The sequence below is a fragment of the Phacochoerus africanus genome, chromosome 6, assembly GCF_016906955.1.
Source record: "Phacochoerus africanus isolate WHEZ1 chromosome 6, ROS_Pafr_v1, whole genome shotgun sequence".
Classification (NCBI taxonomy): domain Eukaryota; kingdom Metazoa; phylum Chordata; class Mammalia; order Artiodactyla; family Suidae; genus Phacochoerus; species Phacochoerus africanus.
This window is the reverse complement of record NC_062549.1, coordinates 52,187,032-52,210,038: the sequence shown is the minus strand read 5'-3', so window position 1 is coordinate 52,210,038 and position 23,007 is coordinate 52,187,032. Positions and strand designations below refer to the sequence as shown.

At 35.3% G+C, this 23,007-nt stretch overlaps 1 protein-coding gene across 3 annotated transcripts in view; it reads left to right on the top strand.

Moving 5' to 3' along the window:
• The window catches only part of RALYL (RALY RNA binding protein like), a 751,148-nt gene that overhangs the window by 635,163 nt on the left and 92,978 nt on the right, over positions 1–23,007 (top strand). The window lies entirely within an intron of this gene.

The window sequence follows — 23,007 nt, the reverse complement described above, 5'->3', positions numbered from 1 at the left end:
TTCCCTGGACCATTTTGTGATCTCACAAATTAATTAATGCATGTATATGAAATCCTATTTCTTCTATAAAAGCCAAAAAGGTACACTCCAATTAGTTTTAAAAATTCCTCTGATCATAGCTTCACTATTCCTCGTCAGCCTACTCATTTTTATACCTTTTTCTTTCAATCACCTCTATTCAGGGTTTCTTCCCCCCTTTTTTTCTAAATCTGTTCCTAAAGTCTTTATCATTTTTTCCTGTTCTCTCATTTCACTTTTATTTTTCCACTGATCACACAGACTGATCTTCTGAGCTCAAAACTCAGGAATCCTAAAGCAGATTAATAATAATACTTGCTTCCCTGACTTACCATACGTGTTCTAGCAACAGCATATTGTGACAAAAATGCACATGTACTATTTTTAGGCATTTAGCTAATTAAAAATCAGCAAAGATGTTTTTCCTGATCTGTCACATGATCCTTTTACTAACATACTAAAATGTCTTATTAAGGGATTTTTGTATGGTCAGTGTTGTGGTTGATGTTATAAACTCTCAAAAAGCGTTGGAAGATGTGATGTCTAGTTTATAAGAAATCATGCTATATTTGATGAAAAAAAATCACATACAGGAGCTCATTTATTCTCAAGGCATAATGACCAGAAACATGGGATGGGATTCAATTTTTAAATGATCCCATCAATTTTCTTTTATTACTTTGTTCACAGCCATTGAATATTTCTGTCACTCACTGAACAACATGGTTCCCTCTGGCCTCCTAACTCCTTGTAAAAGCATTTCAGGAAACCATTTGAATCACAAGAATCAAAATAATTGTTAAGGGTACTGGGAGAGAAAACGGAGTATATGCATTTATTGGAAGACTTCTTGAAAAATGAAAGGTCAAGTCGACCTGGTCCAAAAAATTCATTAGAGCATGCTTCTTTCTTTCATTGATCATCAGCTTCTATTGTTAAAAATCTTTAAGCCTGAAGTAATCTTTTATTTGGAATGCATATGTGTCCTGCCCTCAAGTCAAAGGGGCTGAAATAGCTTCTCTTCATGCCTCACTTAATGCAGTTACTCTTCGGCATTTCTTGTTCTCCTGACTGCTTTGAGATGGAATCCATTTTTTATTGCCTACCTCTGTTTTACAAGGGCAAACCCTAAGTTATCTTTGTTTTAAAGAGTTGAGAACTCAGTATTAGAGCACTGAGAAAAAGTTTCCCCCAAGAAAGATTTATCACTCAGCAAATACTGCTCAAAATGGGAAAACTGGCATGGCAGTAAAGATATTGCTTTCCTTAGATATGTCTATATAAGTGGGGTGAAACAAGCATCCCAAATGGTTCTGCTGACTAGATATTTTAATTTACAGCTAAATGTCTTCGTTCCCCTCCAAGAAAATGATTTTAAATGACATTATCCAAAAGTATGTACATATGTCTCTCCTGATCCTATTCAGCGAAATCCTATGTTCACTATTGCCTATTATTACTAGATAATAGTGAACATAATGGGCATATATGAGCCTACTAGGCAACAGGTAGTCTACTGCAAGAACGATGATTTGAATTTGTGACTCTAATCGAGTCATTTGCCAAAGGGAATAAATAGCAGTAGCAACTGAAACGTGAATATATAAGGTTGAGTTTTTCTAGATGCTGCTCACCTTACTTACATTCATTTTAATGCTACTTTCAATAAAAATTATATCAAAGAATAAATCAGTATTAAATATTGCATATTTCAGGCCATTGCTTGACAATGTCTTAAAGCACTCATGAATAAGTATGTACTTCTAGAAGTTGTTTTCACCTACATAGGCTCTGACACAGTTGTATTAGTTTGGGCAGTTACTTTAACTCCCAAGCTTCAGGTCCCTAATTTGTGAATTGGAGATCAAATAAGGAAATTTAGATCAAGCACTTAGCACTGTTCTTGGTACATAGGTCAGAGAAAAAAACTCCACTTTTATAGGAGTGCTTAGAGTCACATCCGGAAACCCAAAGAAATTTTTATAATGAAGAGAAAAAAAAATGAAAAGTGTGAATGGAATAAACATGAATACAGATATTCTGTTTCATATTTTAATGATGAACACTCATAATTTTCATTTAAATTTTTAATGGGAGAAAATATCGATAAATTTTTTTAATGTGCATCTCTTCTTAATATAAATTAGATAGCAAAATCCCCCCTTTGATAAATGCACTACAGTAATTATGAAATAAAAGTTTTAAATGTCACAAACATTAATTCGAACTAAATATACCAGTGGAAGAATTAGTCAAAGAGGGAGTTCCCGTCGTGTGTGGCGCAGTGGTTAACGAATCCGACTAGCAACCATGAGGTTGCAGGTTCGATCCCTGGCCTTGCTCAGCGGGTTAAGGATCCGGCGTTGCCGTGAGCTGTGGTGTAGGTTGCAGAGGTGGCTTGGATCCCGAATTGCTGTGGCTCTAGCGTAGGCTGGCAGCTAGAGCTCCGATTAGATCCTCCAGCCTGGGAACCTCCATATGCCGCGGGAGCGGCCCAAGAAATGGCAAAAAAGACAAAAAAAAAAAAAAAAAAAAGAAGAATTAGTCAAAGAAAGTTGTAACACAAGGAAATATTTGCCTATGGAAAAAGATTAGTGAAGTGTGAAAGGAAGTTAAGTGAAATCTCAGATCCTAGACCTTCAACTGTGCATTGATATAAGAACTTACTTTCATATGCACTAGTAAATTACTAGTAAAATAAAGTCATTAGTAAAAATTAAAAATAAACTTTAGCCTAGATTGAGGTATCATCAACTTAAAAAAAATGTGCAACGTGGGAGTTGTGAGTTAAGCATTATTTGGAGCAAAATGAGGACTATAGCCTGTGAGGCAGCATTTCGGATAGCTCTGAAAAACTGCTCCTTAGAGGAGGGAATTGGAGATCAGTATGTATGTGATTTTGGTGAAGGGAGAGGTGCGTGTAATCAAGCATACACATTTTGGAGACGGTCGATGCTAGTCACAAGGAGTAGATGTCACTATGAAGGATTTTCGTGCTTTTCTAGATATGAGGAGGTGTAAGAATCGGGCTCATAAAATCTCCTGAAAATATGTAATTATATGAAGACTGTTCTGCCAGTTTTCCCAGAGCCCAGAGTGCCTCAATCCTGATCTCCACCCTAAACTCTTTCAGGGGATATGGAGGGTCAGCAGCTGCAGTGGTTCATGATTCAATCCCTGCAGAAGTAGATAGCGATTGCCAATCTCCTGTTCATAGCATGAAGGATCATCCCAGGACCTGATTGTTTTTCATTTGGGTAGGTCAGTGGATGCAGTCTTATTCTCCAAGGCTATCTCAGCAATTCTCATACCAGCCAGGCCTGGGACCACTATCTACATCACGCTTGTAGCCTTCCTCATACTTCCCTTACAAGTATATACAAGTCATTTTTAGACATTTCTAGTCTCTGAAATCTCTTCAGAATATCTCTGAAATACAACTTCCCATGGTCTTTCCCTGTTTTGGATGCCTATGGTAGAGGTGGATACATGGATCTAGAACTGTCCTGGAGTTCATCCATCAGGAACCAGGATAGATGTTAAGAGACTGGAAGATGTGCCATGGAGGTCACCATGGTGCACAGGAAGCACATCTACTCAGGTGCATAAAATCTCATTCTAGGAGTTGCTGCTGTGGTGCAGTGGTGTAAGAATCCAACTGTAGTGGCTAGGGTCACTGCAGAGGTGCGGGTTCAATCCCTGGACTGGCATAGTGGGTTAAAGGATCCAGCATTGCTGCAGGTTCAACTCAGATTCAATTCCTGGCCAGGGAACTTTCATATGCCATGATGTGGCCATTAAAAAAACAAACAAATAAACCCTCATTCTAATGTTATCCTATACCTAAGGCTAAGAACATAATAAATTATTAAATAATATAGTTTTATAATTAAAAACTATTTTAAGTTAGTAAAATTTTTCATAGTTTTAAATTATTATAAATATACTTAACATAAATGTACTCTATATACCATATGTATTACATTTGTAAATTTATTAAAATATGTAAAACTACATTTTTATTATAAAGATAATAAAGTTAAATAATAGATTTTAAAATCCAAGTTCTTTCCTATCACACTTACCTAGCATTAAAAAATCAGTTTATCAGCTTTGTTTTTTAGAGTGGAGCTTAGACTTGAGTGCTAAAGAAATACTAAATGGCTAATGTTTTACTCATCCTCAAAACATTACATTTTGGAGCAATTTAGAAAATTCTTCTGGAAAATGCTTTCTGGTATGTGGCATCAGATAGATTCTGATTTTGGAAATAAGCTGGGAGAAAACTGACATCAAGTTTGCATTCAGAAAAGTGAATATGAAACAAATCATAGTCTCAATTAAAATTATGATATAAATCTTAGTTTAAAACTAGTCTTGCCCTGAAAAAGTTTTTTACAGCTTTTTAAATGAAAAAAAAAATGAGGGAAAAGGAAGCTCCTGCACATTGGACATTTGAGATTCACAATGTAAAAGAACATGTCAAGACTATGCATGAGTTCCCTTTAGTTACAAGTGACTGTTGACACTTTGTATACTCAAGACACTAAATGAAATTTTCCATGTGAATTATTTCTTCTTACCTCTTTAGCATGAAATTAACCTATTTCAAAGAAGACTTTTAATCTGAATCAATTATATTTTGGGACTGAAACTTTGATTCATAGCAATTTTTAATTTGATGAATTTTTGTATAAGAGCTTTCTCATGAGAATGATTACTTACTACATGGGTAAATTTTTTTTCAGACTTTTTTCATGTATTAGAATAATTTCCATAAGTTGGAAGAATTTTAAATTTTTATTGAGATGGCTCAGAATATATTGTTTCTGAGTCTTGGCTGAGAGACATTCCAAAACACATCACGAATGATAATACTGAAATCATTATCTTTATCTCAGTCGAGGCACTGACTCTGGGAATAAGCTGATCATGGCTCAGCCAAGCCTGGAGTTCCTGCATCCTTTGAGTAGTACCAGACTTGTTTTATTAAGTCCAACCAAGAGGGAGCCAACATGGCCGGGGCAGAAAATCTCACCTTGCAACTAACAGTATTCCTCACAGAATTGCTAGCAGCTATATTTTGTTAAATCATTTTCTTTGGGCAATATTTCCTTCCTTTCCTTCCAGTCTTGAGCTGAATTTGGAGCTTTGGTGCACTTCAGCTGCTATTCTAAAGACGTCACTAAACCTTGACACTCTTAGTAGGTCAAAAATTTACACTAGTTTATTTTTACTCAGGTTTTGTTTTGACACATTGTATTTACTAACAGATGCTATACATTATTATACCATTAAGCTACCTATTTTAAGAGAATAAATTCTACAAGTTGATTTCCTTTGAATCCTGTTCTGTCATTTCTTAGCTGGGTGATTTTGGCAATTTATTTAACTCCTCTGAGACTTCGTTTTCTTCCCTGAAGTAATAACAAACTCTTAGGGCTGTTATGAATGAGCGAATGTTGCAAAGTGCTTAGAACAGTATCTGACACACAGTTAACAAGAAAGAGATATTCGTTGTTATCAACATTCTGTGCAACAACTAAGTTATAAATCTTTCTTAAAGAAGTGAGTTATTGTGAATTACAGAAATTCCAACCAAGTATATCCAAAGGCCTGAATATTCTAGAGAAGTGGAAATGGAATTGAATTCTTGGAAGAGAAGTTCAGAAGAGAGTGAAATCAGCATAGTAGTGAAGAACTACTTTCCTCTGAATATATTTGAGGAAAATAGTGAGAAAAAAATAAAATCACACAAAGACATGAATACAGTTTTAGAATGTGCTTAGATTTATATAAAATTATAAGCAGTAATTAAAACTTTAAAAATAGGAGCATGAAAACAGGAAAGCCATACAAATTTAGAAATAGAGCATGAAAAAGTAAAAACAGAATTATATGACTGCTATAAAATGATTTCTGTTTACCCATTATTTAGGAATTAAGATGTTGTCTTAACCTAGGAATTGAGAAGTTAAAGAAATTGCCCAGATTGTCAGGAAAATTTTCAAGACAAGAAGCAGGGCTTGAGTTTATCATCACGATGAAGTAAGAATGTAACAGATATTCAAAATAGTATTCTTGGAAGAAAGAATTGTGTATGTGGCAACAGGAAGAAGAGGTGTATATCATTAATAGATGATTCAAAGAGATGGAAATATATCTCATGGTCTTGGATTAGAAGAATTAATATTGTTAAAATGGCTATACTGGCCAAAGCAATCTACAGATTTAATGTGATCCCTGTCAAAATACCCATGGCATTTTTTCAGAGAACTAGTACTAATAATCCAAAATTTTATATGTAACCATAAAAAACCCAGAATTGCAAAAGCAATCCTGAGGGAAAAAAAAAAAAAAAAAAACAGGAGACATAACACTCCCAGACTTCAAGACAACATTACAAAGCTACAGTAATCGAAACAGTATGATATTGGCATGAAAACAGACCTGTAGATGAATGGAACAGAATAGAGAGCCCAGAAGTAAACCCACACACCTGATGTTAATCTTCAATGAAGGAGACAAGACTATACATTGGGGAAAAGATAGTCTCTTCAGCAAGTGGTGTGGTGAAATTTGGATAGCGACATGTAAACCAATAAAACTAGAACACATGCTTATACCATATACAAAAATAAACTCAAAATGATTTAAAAGACTTAAATATAAGAGAAGACGACATAAAACTACTAGAAGAGAACATAAACAAAATACTGCCTGACAGAAATAGTAACAATGTTTTCTTTTTCTTTTTTCTTTTTTCTAGGGCCACACCCATGGCATATGGAGGTTCCCAGGCTAGGGGTTGAATTGGAGCTGGTCTATGCCACAACAACAGCAACACCAGATCCAAGCTGCATCTGTGACCTACACAGCTCTCGGCAACAATCCTCATAGTTACTAGCCAGATTTCTTTCTGCTGGGCCATGATGGGAACTCCTCCATGTTTTCTTAGGTCAGTCTCCAAGGCAACAGAGATCAAGGCAAAAATAAACAAATGGGACCTAATCACCTAATCAAACTTATAAGTTTTTGCACAGCAAAGGAAACCATATATAAAGTGAAAAGACAACCTACAGATTAGGAGAAAATATTTGCAAATGATGCAAAAGACAAAGGATTAATTTCATAACCAAATAGATCATACAAATCAATAATAAAAAACCCCAAACAACCAAACCAAAAAATAGGGAGAAGACCTAAATAGATATTTATCCAAAGAAGACATACATATGGCCAATAGGCACATAAAATGCTCATCACACTAGTTATTAGAGAAATGCAAATCAAAACTGCAATGAGTTACCACTTCACACTGGTCAGATGGCCATCATTAAAAATCTGCAAATAATAAATGCTTGGAGTGGATATGAAGAAAAGGAAGCCTTCTTATACTCTTAGTGCAGACACTATGAAAAGAGTATAGAGGTTCCTCAAAACAAAAACTAAAAAAGGAGTTACCGTATGTTCCAGCAACCCCACTCCCAGGCATATACCCAGACAAAACTATATTAAAAAGATACTTGCATTCCTATATTCATAGTACCTCTTCCTTTTGGAATACTTTTCATTTACTTTTTCTTGTCTGATTTGCTATAATTAGGACTTCCAATGCTATGTTGAATAGAAGTGGTGAGAGTGGGCACCATTGTTTTGCTCTAGATTCTGGGGGATCTGGAAGGCCTTTAACTTTTCACCATTGAGTATTATATGGCTGTTGGTTCTTCATAAATGGCTTTTATTATGTTGAGATATGTTCCCTCTATACCCACTTTTGAAAGGGTTTTTATGATGAATGAATGATGAATTTTATCAAATGCTCTTTTTTGCGTCTATTGAGATAATTACTGGGTTTTTCCTTTTGTTGATATAAAAGGTAAATCTTAAGTGTTCTCACCACAAGAAAGTAACTATATGAGGTGATGGTATGTTAATTAGCTTGATTGTGATAATCCATTTCATAACGTGTGTATATGTACATATATATATATAAACATCATGTTATAAATGTATACAAATTTTCATTTGTCAAAAAAAATCTCTAAAAGAAAAGAAAAGAAAGGAAAGGAAATGCCTGATGAAATATTTTCTTTAATAGTATCAGAATCAGTTAGTGATTGCATGATATCTTAAAGGTTTCTCAGGTGAATTTGGTAGGATCATGGTAAGGAATGCAAGCTAAAATCTAGGTGCAATGAAACTAAGGGAGGAGTTCCTGTCGTGGCTCAGTGGTTAATGAATCCGACTAAGAACTATGAGGTTGCGGGTTCAATCCCCGGTCTGCTCAGTGGGTTAAGGATTTGGTGTTGCCGTGTGCTGTGGTGTAGGTCGCAGATGTGGCTCAGATCCAGCGTTGCTGTGGCTCTGGTGTAGGCTGGTGGCTACAGCGCCGATTAGACCCCTAGCCTGGGAACCTCCATATGCCACGGGTAAGGCCCTAGAAAAGACAAAAAGACCAAAAAAAAAAAAAAATCCTAAGGGAAACTTAATAAGAATCCATCCCTAAGTTTTAAATATGCCTGACATCATGGAATCTGTAATGCCCAGTTCACTGCTTATCTTTCCATGGTGTGGTTTCAATTTTCTTTAGGTCTCCAGGAAAAAAAGGGATAGGGGGATAAAGTCAATTTTCCTCTTCTAAAAATCTATTTTTTTAGCCTCAGTGCTACCACAAAATTAATGATGCCTTTAGCAACTGCGCTTGTTTCATTTTTTCCCAAGGTCCTCCAGGCTACCTCTCTGGAGAGTACACAAAGTTTCCACAGTGCTATTTTTGTAATTTAAAGCAGTTGTGCTTTCAGGCCTGATGCTACAACTGTAATTTTAATTTATCAACCTGCCACTCAGTGAAATGTTGTAAAAACATTTGAAAGCTTAAACCCATCATTTATTTCTGCACTTGTCAATGACACTCTTCTGTACTTGTCAAAATCATTTAAACTGAACTATGATAGCATATACAATATCACCAATAAATTGGACAATCAATCATGTATGTATATATTTTGACAATAGTGTCTTGAATGCATAGGTTCCAGGGTACATTTTTAAGAAGCATGTATTCAGTACTCTTCAATAATAAAATACAGTAGAGTCATCAAAGAGTCTTCCTTAATTCTCAGAATTTCAAAATGTCTTAGGAAACGGAGGGGTTGATTGCGATTGAAATGGCTTTTATTTCTTCAGTGAAATGTTCTCCTCAGGGAAAAGGAAGTAATTGCAGATTATAGCAGACAGGAATATAGTATTACTTGGAGGGAAGAAAATACATAGGATCATTAAATAGATTTATTTAAGTTCTGCTTATAAAGAAAGCAGTGGTGCAGAACTTTATAGCTGATGATATTTCAAAAAAGTGTTATCAGCAATTTCACTGCTATCTAATTCGTTCATATAATAAAGTGTCACATTAAGCCAAATGCCACAGTTCATGTCAGTTTTACTTTGACGATTTGTATCATTATATATCATAGAAAGCCTCTCCCAGAGTTTGAATGAGATCTTTGATCATAATAAATTAAGGCACTTAAAATTAATCTATCATTTCATATAAATATATGTAGAAATAAAAAAACACCTCTTCAGCCATCAAATCCATTCAACTCAGTAACAACTCGGATACCATACAGGCAATATGTCTGTTTAAGATAAAATGTTAAAATTCTACCTTAAATAATATTGGCTAAATAATCTAGCTGTACCCTCTATAAACTCTTAGCTGTTGCAGTTTTCACCATTTATTTTAAAAAGGCAAGTCTAATGAAACTTCAAGACCTGTGGAGGATTTAAAATCACTTCACTAGCACACAATTATAACTAAGCCAAACTAATGCATATACATCAAATACCCATATATAAGAAAATAAATAACTGAAGTTGGCATACCTAAAACTCCACTCATGAGAAAAACTAATCTTGAGTGATATCACGGAGTCAAAAATCTTGTTTTAACAATCAAGACTTTGACAGGTATACTAACTTACACAACTACCACTGTTTTCTTATTGCCCACCATCGCTGTTTTTGAGGAATGAGTTTTTGAAGTGTCAAGACACACTGGAAAGAGTAAGCATATAATCTGATTGCTAGAAGGTATATTTATTGAATATATATATAAATAAAATAGAAATAGTGGCTCAGGTAATTTAGATGTCTTATGCAGAAACATTGCACAAAGAGAGTGCTATTAATTCCATTTGAAATAAGATCTTAGTTTTATTTATACTTTTAAAATCTGTCCTGAAAAGTGTTGCTTACTAGAAATAAGTATGCAGAATAAATAAAGTGCTTTACTTCCATGCATCTAAAATCAACCCACCTCCAAGGAAGGAAAACTAGTTAAGCACATTTGAAGAGAATAAATTCTTTCTCCTTTTTTTAACTCCAGAAAATACACCTAAGGCTGACTTTGCAATTGAATCACACTTGATTATCTAAATCATTTCCAGCAGTAAGTGCTCATCTTAGAGGGTCCAAGGTTTTGATTAGCCTTTATTGTTTTGTTGTTCATTGGGTCATTACTGATTCTCATATAGAGAAAACAGATAGTGTAACTCTTTTAATACTGGAAAACTGAGACACAGAGAGGTGATGTCATCTCCATAAGGTCACACAGCATATTGGGAGCCATTTTGGAGTGGAGCCTGGCCTTGCAGGAAAAGTGTTTCAAGAGCTGCCAATTTCCTGCATACTAACACTTGATGCTCTCCTCTGAGTTTCAGACTCATTTGAATCATCATGAATGCCTAAATATAACTTTAATTATTCATGAAAATAATTATGTACATAAAAAGTTATTTATTGCTTGTAGAGGCATTGTGAATCCCAGATTTGCATTATAAAAGTGCTGGCAAAAGTTTTAAAGCCTCACTTTCCAATTAAATTCTGTTCATCCAGCCAAGAATGACTGATCTTTATTTCATCAATCTCAACATGTGACCTTTTCAATGCTTTTAATGACATTTTCAAAGTAAAGAATATTTTAATTCAGAAGATTTCCTACTTAACTCTGCAGAACAAATCAGTTATCACAGCATAATCATAGTGGCCAAATATTAGCAAAAGCCAGGCATCACTTGTGCTCTAAAGAGCTTATTGGAAAAAAAAATGCATGGATGAACTGTATTTTGGCATGCTAAGGTGTATATTAAAATGAAAATCCAGCCCCCAAATGTTTTATGTTTTTAGATACCTTGTTATTTCTTTTGTGAACTTTTAACTAGATCACATTCAAAATTCACCATTTAGAACCTGTAGGCCATGTTCACCTTCAAAATGACATAACCATGCCTGTGGTTTGATTCAACAGCAAGCAGCTCCCGACTGTCGCTTCCCCTTAGCTTCAATGAAAAGCATATGAAAGATAAAGCACTTGATGAGACATTTCTCTCAGATACTGGCTCAATTATCATAACATGCAGGCATATTTAAATGAAGTATATGTTAGAGCCCAATTAGATATAAAAAAATCTTGAAAGTCTTTTAAAAAGTGAAGCTCTCTGGAAAAATCACTTTTAAAATGTGTTCTTTAATCATAGGCTTTTGATAATCCACAATACTCTCAGTATGCCTACGGCAGGCCTAGTATTCCAGGTTCCCATGTAAGACCACCAAGTCACAGGTTAGCAGGGCTGCCCAAGAAATCAAAGTTCTCAGACCTAATTTTCTTCAGTCATCAGGTTTTGTTTGGAAGCTCTTGAGAAAGAATTTGATGAGCATCTCCGCCCTTTGTACAATGAAAAGCTGTTCAATTCCAGGAAGTTCATCTAATCATTATTTGAAGGGCACTGTAAGAGTGTGTGCAAAATATTATGTGATAACATTGTCAGCCGTTGTTCTAAACCAACTTACTCTACAAGAATAAATAGTTCCCTATTGCTGTGATTGAATATTGAGCTTTCCTTCCATGTTACAAAGATTACAGCATCAAATTATCATTGCTGGAGAGTTGAGTAAAATATTTAGGCATGTGTTTTTGACAATGACTAATGAAGTCTGCAAAACTACTTAGACTTAAATATATAATATGTTGAAAATATTTTGTGTTAATGTCTTAACATGTAAACCTTCAAAGTGCAAGTTAAAAACAAGAAGTGGATGTTATGATGCCATTGAATTCTAATCAAGACTTCATTTCCAGGATCTTTATCCTTTGTTCTGAATATCAGTGCAATTATATTTGGATGAGATTCATGAAGTGCAAAATTCTGTTTAAGTCATTTTGCTAGGTGAAAAGCAAGATATAAAGGTAGATGAGACTAGTGTTTCTCATGGTGAACTCAGTAAAACAGTGCCAATCCATAAATTGCTTTTACCAGTTTGTTATTAATTGAATACAAAAGGGAAGAGTAAGATGTGGTTCAGATCTGGCATTGCTGTGGCCTTGGCGTAGGCTGGCAGCTGTAGCTCAGATTCAACCCCTAGCTGGAAACCTCCATATGCCCTGACTGCAGCCCTAAAAAGGAAAAAAAATATTTAGCTCATTAATGCTCAGAAGAAAAGTACCTCTAAGCAACATTAGTAGGTTATGATAGAGATTTATTCTAGAAAATATCAGTTGACTCTTTAACAAAACTCCAGATTAAGTGCAATGCCTCACTTGAAGCAATAAATGGTAAACTTGATACTAAAGGGAAAAAAAATCTAGTCAGCGATATTAGGGAAATACATAAATATTCCCTGTGCAAAGTAGAGGAAAGAAAAGTGGCAAAATAAGAACATAGAAAAAATTTGATGAAAGAACATTGAGTTTCATCTGTAAATAAAAGGCATTCCCAAAGAGAACATGAAAGAGTCAGTAATGAAATGTAAAGTATAATTCATTCATTTTAATGACATTTTTAATATTTGAAGTGTAAAGAAACTTTTATATACATATATATTCATACTAAAAGAAAAAGCTAATTTTAAGAGAAAAAATTTCAACAGAAAAAATAAAGTTGGACCCAGTTTTCTTAATGATGTGAAGACAATAATGGAGGTAGTTTTTAGGAAAAGGATTGTAACACAATAATTCTGTGTTCAGCTGTGTCATTTTTTATTTACAAAGGTGACAGATATCAACAGAAAATAAGTTATACCATGTACCAAACACAGATAGAAATTATTTATAAATTATAAATGTAGTTGCTAGCCTGTTTTTTTCCACCCTAGACACTGACATCATAAGGATTAACTTAAGTTATAACAATTATTTAGTCATGCTCTTTAACTGAGAACATTATGAAGGGGACTAAATGATTTATTAAGGATGATTGTAGGAGTGGTGAGAAATTTTTGACATTTCTAAAGTTCATCAAAGATGAGAATATAAGAGAAAATTCTGAAGCGTTGTAATTATGAGGGAGATTGTCTCTTTTGCAAACATGTAACTTAGGGATAAGAACTGCCTTGAGAATTCCCACTGTGGCTCAGTGGTTTAAAAATCTGACTGCAGTAGCTCAGGTTTCTCTGGAGGAGCAACCTGGCCCGGTGCAGTGGGTTAAAAGGATCTGGCATTGCCACAGCTGCAGCATTGTCACACCTGTGGCTCAGATTTAACTCCCTGGCCTGGGAACTTCCATATTCCACAGGTACAGCCATAAAATTTAAAAAAAATAAATAAGTAAACAAAATAATCAGTGGGAATAAAATAGAAACCACAACAAGCCATGTTTGTATACAGAAAGTAAAAATTGGCAAAGAGTGAAAACCAAGTCAGTGAGGAGTGGAAGAATTATTCAATATGCCCCTTTTGATTTTACATTTGTAGGAAACACTCATCTTAGGTAATAGATGATCAATGCAATATGAGTTTGTAATAAAAGGAACATAGAACTAAGTATTTTGTGAAAAGGGGGAACTTTAAAACCAAGTACAGGTGCATAATAGAAGACAAACTTGAGTATCTAAAAATGTCCTAAATTTCCAAAATAACTTTGAGTAATAATAGTGATAAAAGTTAATATCTCGATTTCAATTTAAATGGTTTTACTTTTTTTTTTTCCCTGTACTTTTAGGGCTGCACATGAGGCATGTGGAAGTTTTCAGGCTAGGGGTTGAAATAGAGCTGTGGCTGCCCACCTAAGCCACAGCCACAGCAACAGCAGATCCAAACCATGTCTGCCACCTACACCACAACTCATGGCAATGCCAGATCCTTAACCCACTGAGCGATGCCAGAGATTGAACCCAAGTCCTCATGGATACTAGTTGGGGTCATTACTGCTGAGCCACAGTGGGAACTCTATGGTTTTGCTATTTTATATTAAGATAATTCCTTTTTGTTTTGGGCACATATCTATTGTGTTTAAGTAGTTTTCTTCTTACTATTTTACTTAGGATATATTATAAGAAATGCCTCAAATTTTACCAAATTCCTCTCTATCATCTGCTGATGAAAATAATATTTTTGCTCCTTTCATTTCTTTTCATATCAGATCATATTTATAGATTTCCAGACTTCAACATAGTTTACATTGACTTATGGTGTTGCTCTTTTTCTTATGAGATTAAGACTGTTTTTGCATCTTGTGACTTTAACAATGAAGGCATCTAAAACTATATTTTTGTTTTCAGTCAGGTGCTTTCTGTGGTCCATAGGTTTTGGAAGAAGTATTCTATTTATTTCTTTTTAGATAATATGAAAGTCCAATTTTTATTTATTCTTTATTCCTGCATCAATCTGACTGAAGAGAGCCAGAGAGACTGGAATTGGTACTGAAAGAAAAGGGAGCCAGGTTCAGGTCACCACCTTCTTAAAACCTGTATGTGAATGGATAAATGTTACATTTTAACAATGTCATTTGACTTTAATAAAAACAGTGTCATTTGGAATTTTTGCTTGGAAGAGATCCCAGAAATACATAATTATTAATTCTCTTCTCTGTAAAATTTCTAATAAAATAGTCTGGGGGCTGTCTTGAGGTGTCTGTGTCTGTTACACGGGGCTGTACTAGATCATACAAAGTTTTGTCACAGTATTTTCCTTTTTATGATTTTATTCTCTTTCCCAAACTACTAGAAGCTAGAGATATTTGGAACTCATTATTCTATTCCTTTGTTATATTTAGCAGTAACATTCTTCCTTGTAATTACTACTCTTCAATACTTGTCTTGCCTTCTGGAACCACAGTGAATAAATTCAATGCCTCTTCCATTAGACAGCCTTTCAAATATTTAAATAATTAGCTTCCTTCCTTCCCAAAGGCCTTTTTCTCTAGACTAAACATTCTTATTTTATTCAACCATTTCTATATCGTGGCATTGTTTTGAGGTTTCTTGCCATCCTAATTTCTTTCATCTGTATTCACACCAGTTGGTTGAAATCCTACTGAAGCTTCACTGAAATACACTAAACCAAATATTTATAGAGCTGTCTCATAAGCGAACGTCCAGTGCTGTTGTTACTTCCTTTTTTAAAGATGCTATAGTTCATTTAATGCCTTCTAAGATCTCATTAGCTTTATGGGAGTGCTATCAACCTCCTGGCTTACATTGAGCTTGCAGTTGACAAAAGTACCACAATATTTCTTACAACAATATCTGGTAAGCCATAGACAAGATGGTTTATGCTCTGGTCTTTGATTGGTCATGTTACCTTAGTTCTCTCATTTATAAAATCAGGATAATATTAATATTAACTCATAGGATTTTTAAGACAATTAAATGATTTGATTATATACAAAGCACTTATAATAGTGACTGACAATTGCTAAGGATTCAGTAATATTAACTGTTAACATTATCACTGATATTCTTTTACTATTATTATTATTATCCCTTTGTCTAATCTTAAAGATGTTTATAAGCTAGTTTATACCATGAGAAATATGTGCCATTGATATATTTACCTTGAAGGAAAACCTTTTAGAAAATCATTATAATCCAATAAGTTAAATAATAGTAATAATAAAAATATCAACTGCACAAGCTATGAAAAAAAAAAAAAAAGGCATCTTTACACATAGATCCCCCCTGGGAGTTCCTGTTGTGGCTCAGTGGTAACAAACCCAGCTAGTATCCATGAGGACATGGGTTTGATCCCTGGCCTTGTTCAGTGGGTTAAGGGTCTGGCGTTGCCCTGAGCTGTTGTGTAAGTTGCAGATGCAGCTCAGATCTGGCATTGCTGCGACCATGGCGGAGGCTGACGGCTACAGCTCAGATCAACCCCTAGCCTGGGAACTTCTATATGCCTCACCTGCAGCACTAAAAAGTCAAAAAATAAAAGTAATAAATAAATAAATAAATAAATCTTCTAAACAACAACAACAAAAAAACCAACAACAAATAGACCACCTGTACCCTTTGATTACGTATCACGTGGGGTCATTCTTAAACATGTAGAATACAAGAATGCCTAAACTGGATTGTCTCAGTTAAAATCCAACCAGGAGACAAGAGACAGAAATCACACTAGTCATTTTTACAGGGAAATTTTAATATGCAGAATTATTAACTAGTTAAATACCGTTAACTACTTAAAGGGGGTAAAAGAGACTACAAAAGAATATCAGAATAGAAAATGTAGGTAGTAATTCCTATCTCTATGGCTGAAGGAGAGAATCCAGGAAGGAAAAAACTGAAGAGCCTCTCCCTCCCGGGCTGAGATTCACATCCTATTGGAGAGATTGTGGCTGCAGCTCACTAGATGGCAGAGAAAGTTGTTGGCGTGTTGGTGGACTATGGGTAATGAGTAAGCATCGTCCTGCAGGGGCAAGAGTGAGCAGCAGTGGGTCTCTTGTAATGTGCTGACAGCTGTGCCAGAGGAACAAGGCGAAAAACAGGTGGGAATCTGGAAAAAGAAGCCCCTTCCTCTTCAGTGCTTTTCAGTTTTCCACCAAACACCCTGTACTGGCAAACCCTACCATGGTGCCAGCTGCAAAGGAACAATGTTTACAGGATCCAGCTCCATTATCACAAAGCAACAGCAAAGAGAAAGCAGTTTTAGAGCTAATAGGAAATAAATTGTTATTTATTGGCAGAAAACTCTAACCCAACATGGTCTAACCCAATTGTAATGCTCTAAGCATCCTAATTTTAATGTTCAGGTGTTTGAAAATTCTAATATAGTCATTTTGTATTCCTACAAAAAGTAATAATAATAAATATGGCAGAAATTTCCATATAATTCCAATATTCAATTCAAAAAATATCTACTGGGTGACTATAAACACCTTGTTTTTTTTGCAGAGTTCTAAATCTATGAGATAGATTCATGAACAGTTAATGACAATATAATATGTTCAGATAGAAGTATGTATAAGAAGTTTTGAGAATGAAACCTGCACACTTATGAATAAATTCAGCTAAAACAAAAAGGTATATAATCTCCTACAGAATTTTGACATGAGCCCTCCTGGAATATTTTACTCTGAAAACTTCAGTGTCAAGAAATTCAGACAAATTAGATTATGTTCAAAGAAGGAAGACAGGAATGATTAATAGACTAGAGATACTGGTTTGTGAAAGGAAGGATAACAGAAATAAATCTGTATAGATTAGCTATGTGACAGGAAAAGCAGAGTGCTGACAAGCATGAGTCAGATGTAAATACAAAAAACTATGATCGAGGAATAGAACAGTAAGTGGAGTTTAGTCCAACTCAACAAACTTTTTAATTGGGGAGGATGTGGGTCTTGAGTTAGGCCCTAAGGATAGATACATATTCAATGGAACGATACATGTGTTGACAGATGAAGAGCTTGAGCAAATCCCCATAAACAGGACATATTCTATTGAGCAACCAGTTGGGCTAATGTAAAAGTTTGTGTAGAGATGCAAGAATATATGTCTCTAATAATAAGGAGCTATTCTGTGCCACCCAGCGAGTAGTGCTAGGAATGGCTGAATGATTAAAAGAGTATTTGAATGAATTGTTAAATATCCTCATACTAAGTGAAGTCAAAAAGAGAAAGACAAACACCATATCACCTATATGCGGAATCTAAAATATGGCACAGATGAACCTATCTACAGAATAGAAATAGATTCACAGACAGGGAGAACAAGACTTGTGGTTATCAAAGGGGTGGGGCAAGGGAGTGGGATGGACTGGGAGTTTCGGGTTGATAGATACAAACTATTACATTTAGAATGGATAAAGGACAAAGTCCTACTGTCTAGCACAGGGAATTATTTTCAATCTCTTGGGACAGAACATGATGGAAGGCAATATGAGAAAAAGACTGGGTCACCTTGCTGTACAGCAGAAACTCCCACAACATTGTAAATCAACTATAATTTTAAAAAATTAAAAGAAAAAAAGAATGTCAGAAGAAGGCTCTGCATTGTGGAGAGTGCGGAATGTTGAAAATTCTGAACAGTACCTTAAAGACCATGGGGAGTAATTGAGGGTGTGTTGTTGTTCTTGTTTATTTCTGATATTTTGTAAAAAGAATGCTTTCTAATCATTAGCATCATACATGATGGGTAGGAGAGGGGACCAGAAATGCCAGTTTGCAAACCGTTTTCCTGGTCCAGGCAAGACTGTATATCTCTAGGCAGGCCCTTCACATTGACTAGATGTTTTGCTAGATAAATGACTCCTGCTTTCACATTTATCATTCTACTACCAAATGTGTCATGAACATAAAAATCAAATGTCATTCTCCTTGTAACTTTATAAAGTAGTCATGAACTTAATAGAATCATATGTATATATACACACATATACATATATAGTCACTCATTCTAGATCAGAAGACAGAAGTGGAAACTAAACTCGATTTTGGAATTATATGTGTTAATATCCTTCCTATGGGAACACAGCATAGAGAAGGGTACCAAGCATACCCCATTCAAGGTGATACTTCCAAAATGAGAATCCCTGTGTTCACATGGCCAGAGGGAGAAAAATATTTCCTTTTTTCTCCTCTTTCTTAATTCCCAGAGTTACTCTTCACACATCCTTCAATTAAAATAATCATCCTTTGAATGTATGAGACACTAAACTTGGCTCATAGCAATTTAGAGACCGAAACTCTTTTTTTTTGTCTTTTTTTTTTGGTCTTTTTGCTATTTCTTGGGCCGCTCCCGCGGCATATGGAGGTTCCTAGCTAGGGGTTGAATTGGAGCCGTAGCCACCGGCCTATGCCAGAGCCACAGCAACACGGGATCCAAGCCGCGTCTGCAACCTACACCACAGCTCACTGCAACGCCGGATCGTTAACCCACTGAGCAAGGGCAGGGACCGAGCCCGCAACCTCATGGTTCCTAGTCGGATTCTTAACCACTGTGCCACGACGGGAACGCCTAGAGACGGAAACTCTTAAATGTACTGGGTGGACTATTTTAATCCCTGAACTTCTTAGTCACTTTATCTTTCTAAGGAATTGGGTCCTGACCCACTGTTAGTCAGGAATTCTATAAATGTGCCATAATCCATTCCAAAATTCTTGGTAGTCAATTGAATATTTTATCAATGCAATTTAGACTAAATAGGTGTTTCCACTGTTTTTGCGTTTTGAATATATGTCTACAAACACACACACACACTCCAAATATACAGATTTATATGTATTCTGTAAAGTGAAAATAGACATATCTCTGTACACATATTATGTTAGAAATCTTTGTATATCTGTTCAACTATATATACTATGTTGGAAACCCACATCAAATTTTACAAGTTAGAAGTGAGAGTCTGTAGGTGCTTTTTTTTCTTTTTTTTTTCTTTTTTTTTTTTTTTTTTTGTCTTTTTAGCTATTTCTTGGGCCGCTCCCGCGGCATATGGAGATTCCCAGGCTAGGGGTCGAATCAGAGCTGCAGCCGCCAGCCTACGCCAGAGCCACAGCAACGCGGGATCCGAGCGGCGTCTGCAACCTACACCACAGCTCACGGCAACGCCGGATCGTTAACCCACTGAGCAAGGGCAGGGATCGAACCCGCAACCTCATGGTTCCTAGTCGGATTCGTTAACCACTGCGCCACGACGGGAACTCCCTGTAGGTGCTTTTAAGGAAATTTTTGCTTCACTAAGAACCTCAACCATAGAGAAAAGTGTGCTCTGGAAATTTAGGTAGCCTACATTTTAACTTATGAATTTATGATTTTCACAGGCATTCTGAAGAATAGTTGTGCTAAAGAGAGATAACAAACTTCATAAGACACTGTTCTGCGTACTTGTTCCATATTTTTCTACCAATAATTCTTGACCATCTAGAAAGACTAACTTTTGAATGTTCACTTATTAAATCCCTATATGCTTTTACAGGGGTAATTAAGATGTCATCTCTTTCATGAAACCTTATTTGATTTCTGTATCCAATCACAGCCTACTTCTGCCTATAATCTCTCATGGTAGTTTTTATTTTTATTTTGTCATTTAACAAATTTGGCTTTGAATTATGTTCATGTGTGTATTTGCCTAATCCCTTAAATTTAGATTGTTGTTCCTTGAGATTAGAAGCTATGTTCTGCGGATATGATAGTATTATTCACAAATCTCAGTATTATGCTTCATATAAGCATCCAATAATTTATATAAGTATGCAATATGTATTTAATAATTGATCATTCAATATAATCCAGATATAGTGATTGAAAAGGCTCCAGTAATTATTTGTAGTTATTATTTGTAGGTTATCTGTTAAGAAACCAGTAAAAGCCTCCCTCCTTATGCTAGGAAGTTTATTAATATTCTTTCAGGTTTTCTATACATATTTTTTTTCCATACCTATAACATACAAAATTCCCCTGACCAGATATCAAACCTGCACCACAGCAGTGACCTGAGTCACAGCAATGACAATCCTGGATCCTTAATTGCTAGGACACCAGGGAAATCATTCAGATTATATTTTAATGATATCCTGTGATAGAAAGTAAAAGGAAGTACTTCTGTATATTAGTCTACTCATATGAAGCTGTTTTATGAATTCAAAGTGATTATATAAAATTAGTCACATATATTATAAAAATCCAATGAGTTGTGATTTCTTCTTCCAGAAATGAAAAAGTTTGAATGACATTCCAGGAAATTTACTTGGTCTCATTTAATCTCCCATAATGAAAGAAAGTGTGAATATGCAACTCTAATCAATTAGCTTTACTAATTCTTATTTCCTATTAACTTTCAAAGAAATCTGAGCAAACAGAATACATTGAAGAGTAGAAGAAAAGCTGTGACGTGTACAAGATTTAAAAAATAAAATATAAATTATTTTTGTGTTAAACATTCAAAACTATTATTTTACTTTTCTAGAAAGTCAAGTACTTCCCATTTGGCACTAAGCATGCTCCAAGATGACAAAAACCTTCACATTTATTAGACTTAGTTTCCTCCTGGACAAACCCCTAAACATCTAATTTTTTTTTTTTGGCTTTTTGCTATTTCTTGGGCCGCCCCTGCGGCATGTGGAGGTTTCCCAGGCTAGGGGTCGAATCAGAGCCATAGCCACAGGTCTACGCCAGAGCCACAACAACGCGGGATCCGAGCGGCGTCTGCAACCTACACCACAGCTCACGGCAACGCCGGATCGTTAACCCACTGAGCAAGGGCAGGGACCAAACCCGCAACCTCATGGTTCCTAGTCGGATTCGTTAACCACTGCGCCACGACGGGAACTCCTTTTTTTTTTTTTTTTTTAAATCTAATTTTTTATCATTTTCTTTTCAATGGCATTAAGAAACTGATTGTCCGACAAAATGACTGCAGTGGAAACTGCAAAGTTTCTTCCTTTAAAGGCTAAAATAGATGTAACTAGAGATTCTCATACTAAGTGAAGTAATTCAAAAAGACAAATAACATACGATATCACTTTCATGTGGAATCTCAAAGGTATAAATGAACCTATCTGAACAACAGAAACAGACTCATGGACATAAAGAATAGACTTGTGCTTGCCAAGAGGAGGGGGAGAGAGTTGGATGGACTGGGAGTTTGGGGTTGGTAGATGCAAACTATTGCATTTGGAAAAGATAAGCAGTCATGCCCTACAGTTCATCACAGGGAACTATATCCATTCTCTTGGGATAGAACATGATAGAAGAGAGTATGAGAAGAAGAATGCATATGTATATTTGGATGACAACAGAAACTGACAACACTGTTAAGTCAAATATACTCTAATAAAAATAAAATAATTTTTAAAAAGCCAAAATAGATCAAATCATAGCATAACAGTGGGATCTTTTTTAATATGAAAGACAAGTTTTTCCCAGCAACACAATTCTAGGATACATAATATACCTTACAGAGCTGAATATACCAAAAAGGCAATGCCATTTTTTGACAGCTAATTTCAAACAGAGACTCACACAGAAAGAAAAAGAAGGAATTTTTTTGAGAGTGAAAGAATCTGAGGGAGGGAAAAATATTAGACAAAAACAAAAAAAAAAAAAAACAGAATCATTGAGGGCGGGAGGAATCCTGAGGAAAGCATGGCAGACATGAATCAGACTTCCCCTGTGGCGATCTCTTTTCAGCTCCTTGAATTGCTTTCTCTTCCTTCAAAATCCAGCTTGATTTTATAGCTTATGCCCTGAGCCAACTACAGCCATGGCATTCCTGCTAAAAGTCTAAGCCAGTAAAACAAAAGCAGCCTTGTCAAGATTACCCAGACTTGTTTGTACATTATTTCATTTCTAACTTGACAGGTAAAATTGAGTTCATGATGGCAGAAAGTGGCTCTTGGAGATGAAACAATTTAGGATGCTTTGTTCTAAATCGTTCTCATAAATATGCCTTAGCAGTTAGGATTGAAGAAAAATAAGCAAATTGGACAGGATAATTTAACTATCACCTGAGAAAAATAAAAAAGAATTTTTTTTCCCCCTCAGGAACTTTTAAATATCCAGAAGGCTGATAAATTATTGAAGTTTTTTTTTTTTTATTAAAGTGTATTTCTTAAAGGTGTAAGACATATGAGTGGAATCCATGACATCACTCTCATCCACATTAGTGACGCTTTTATTAACTGGTCCACATGTCACATTTTCTTCTAGCTATTAAACTCCACTTTCTGAGGTTATAATATTTTTTAAAAGAACTTCAGAAAAAAAGATGAT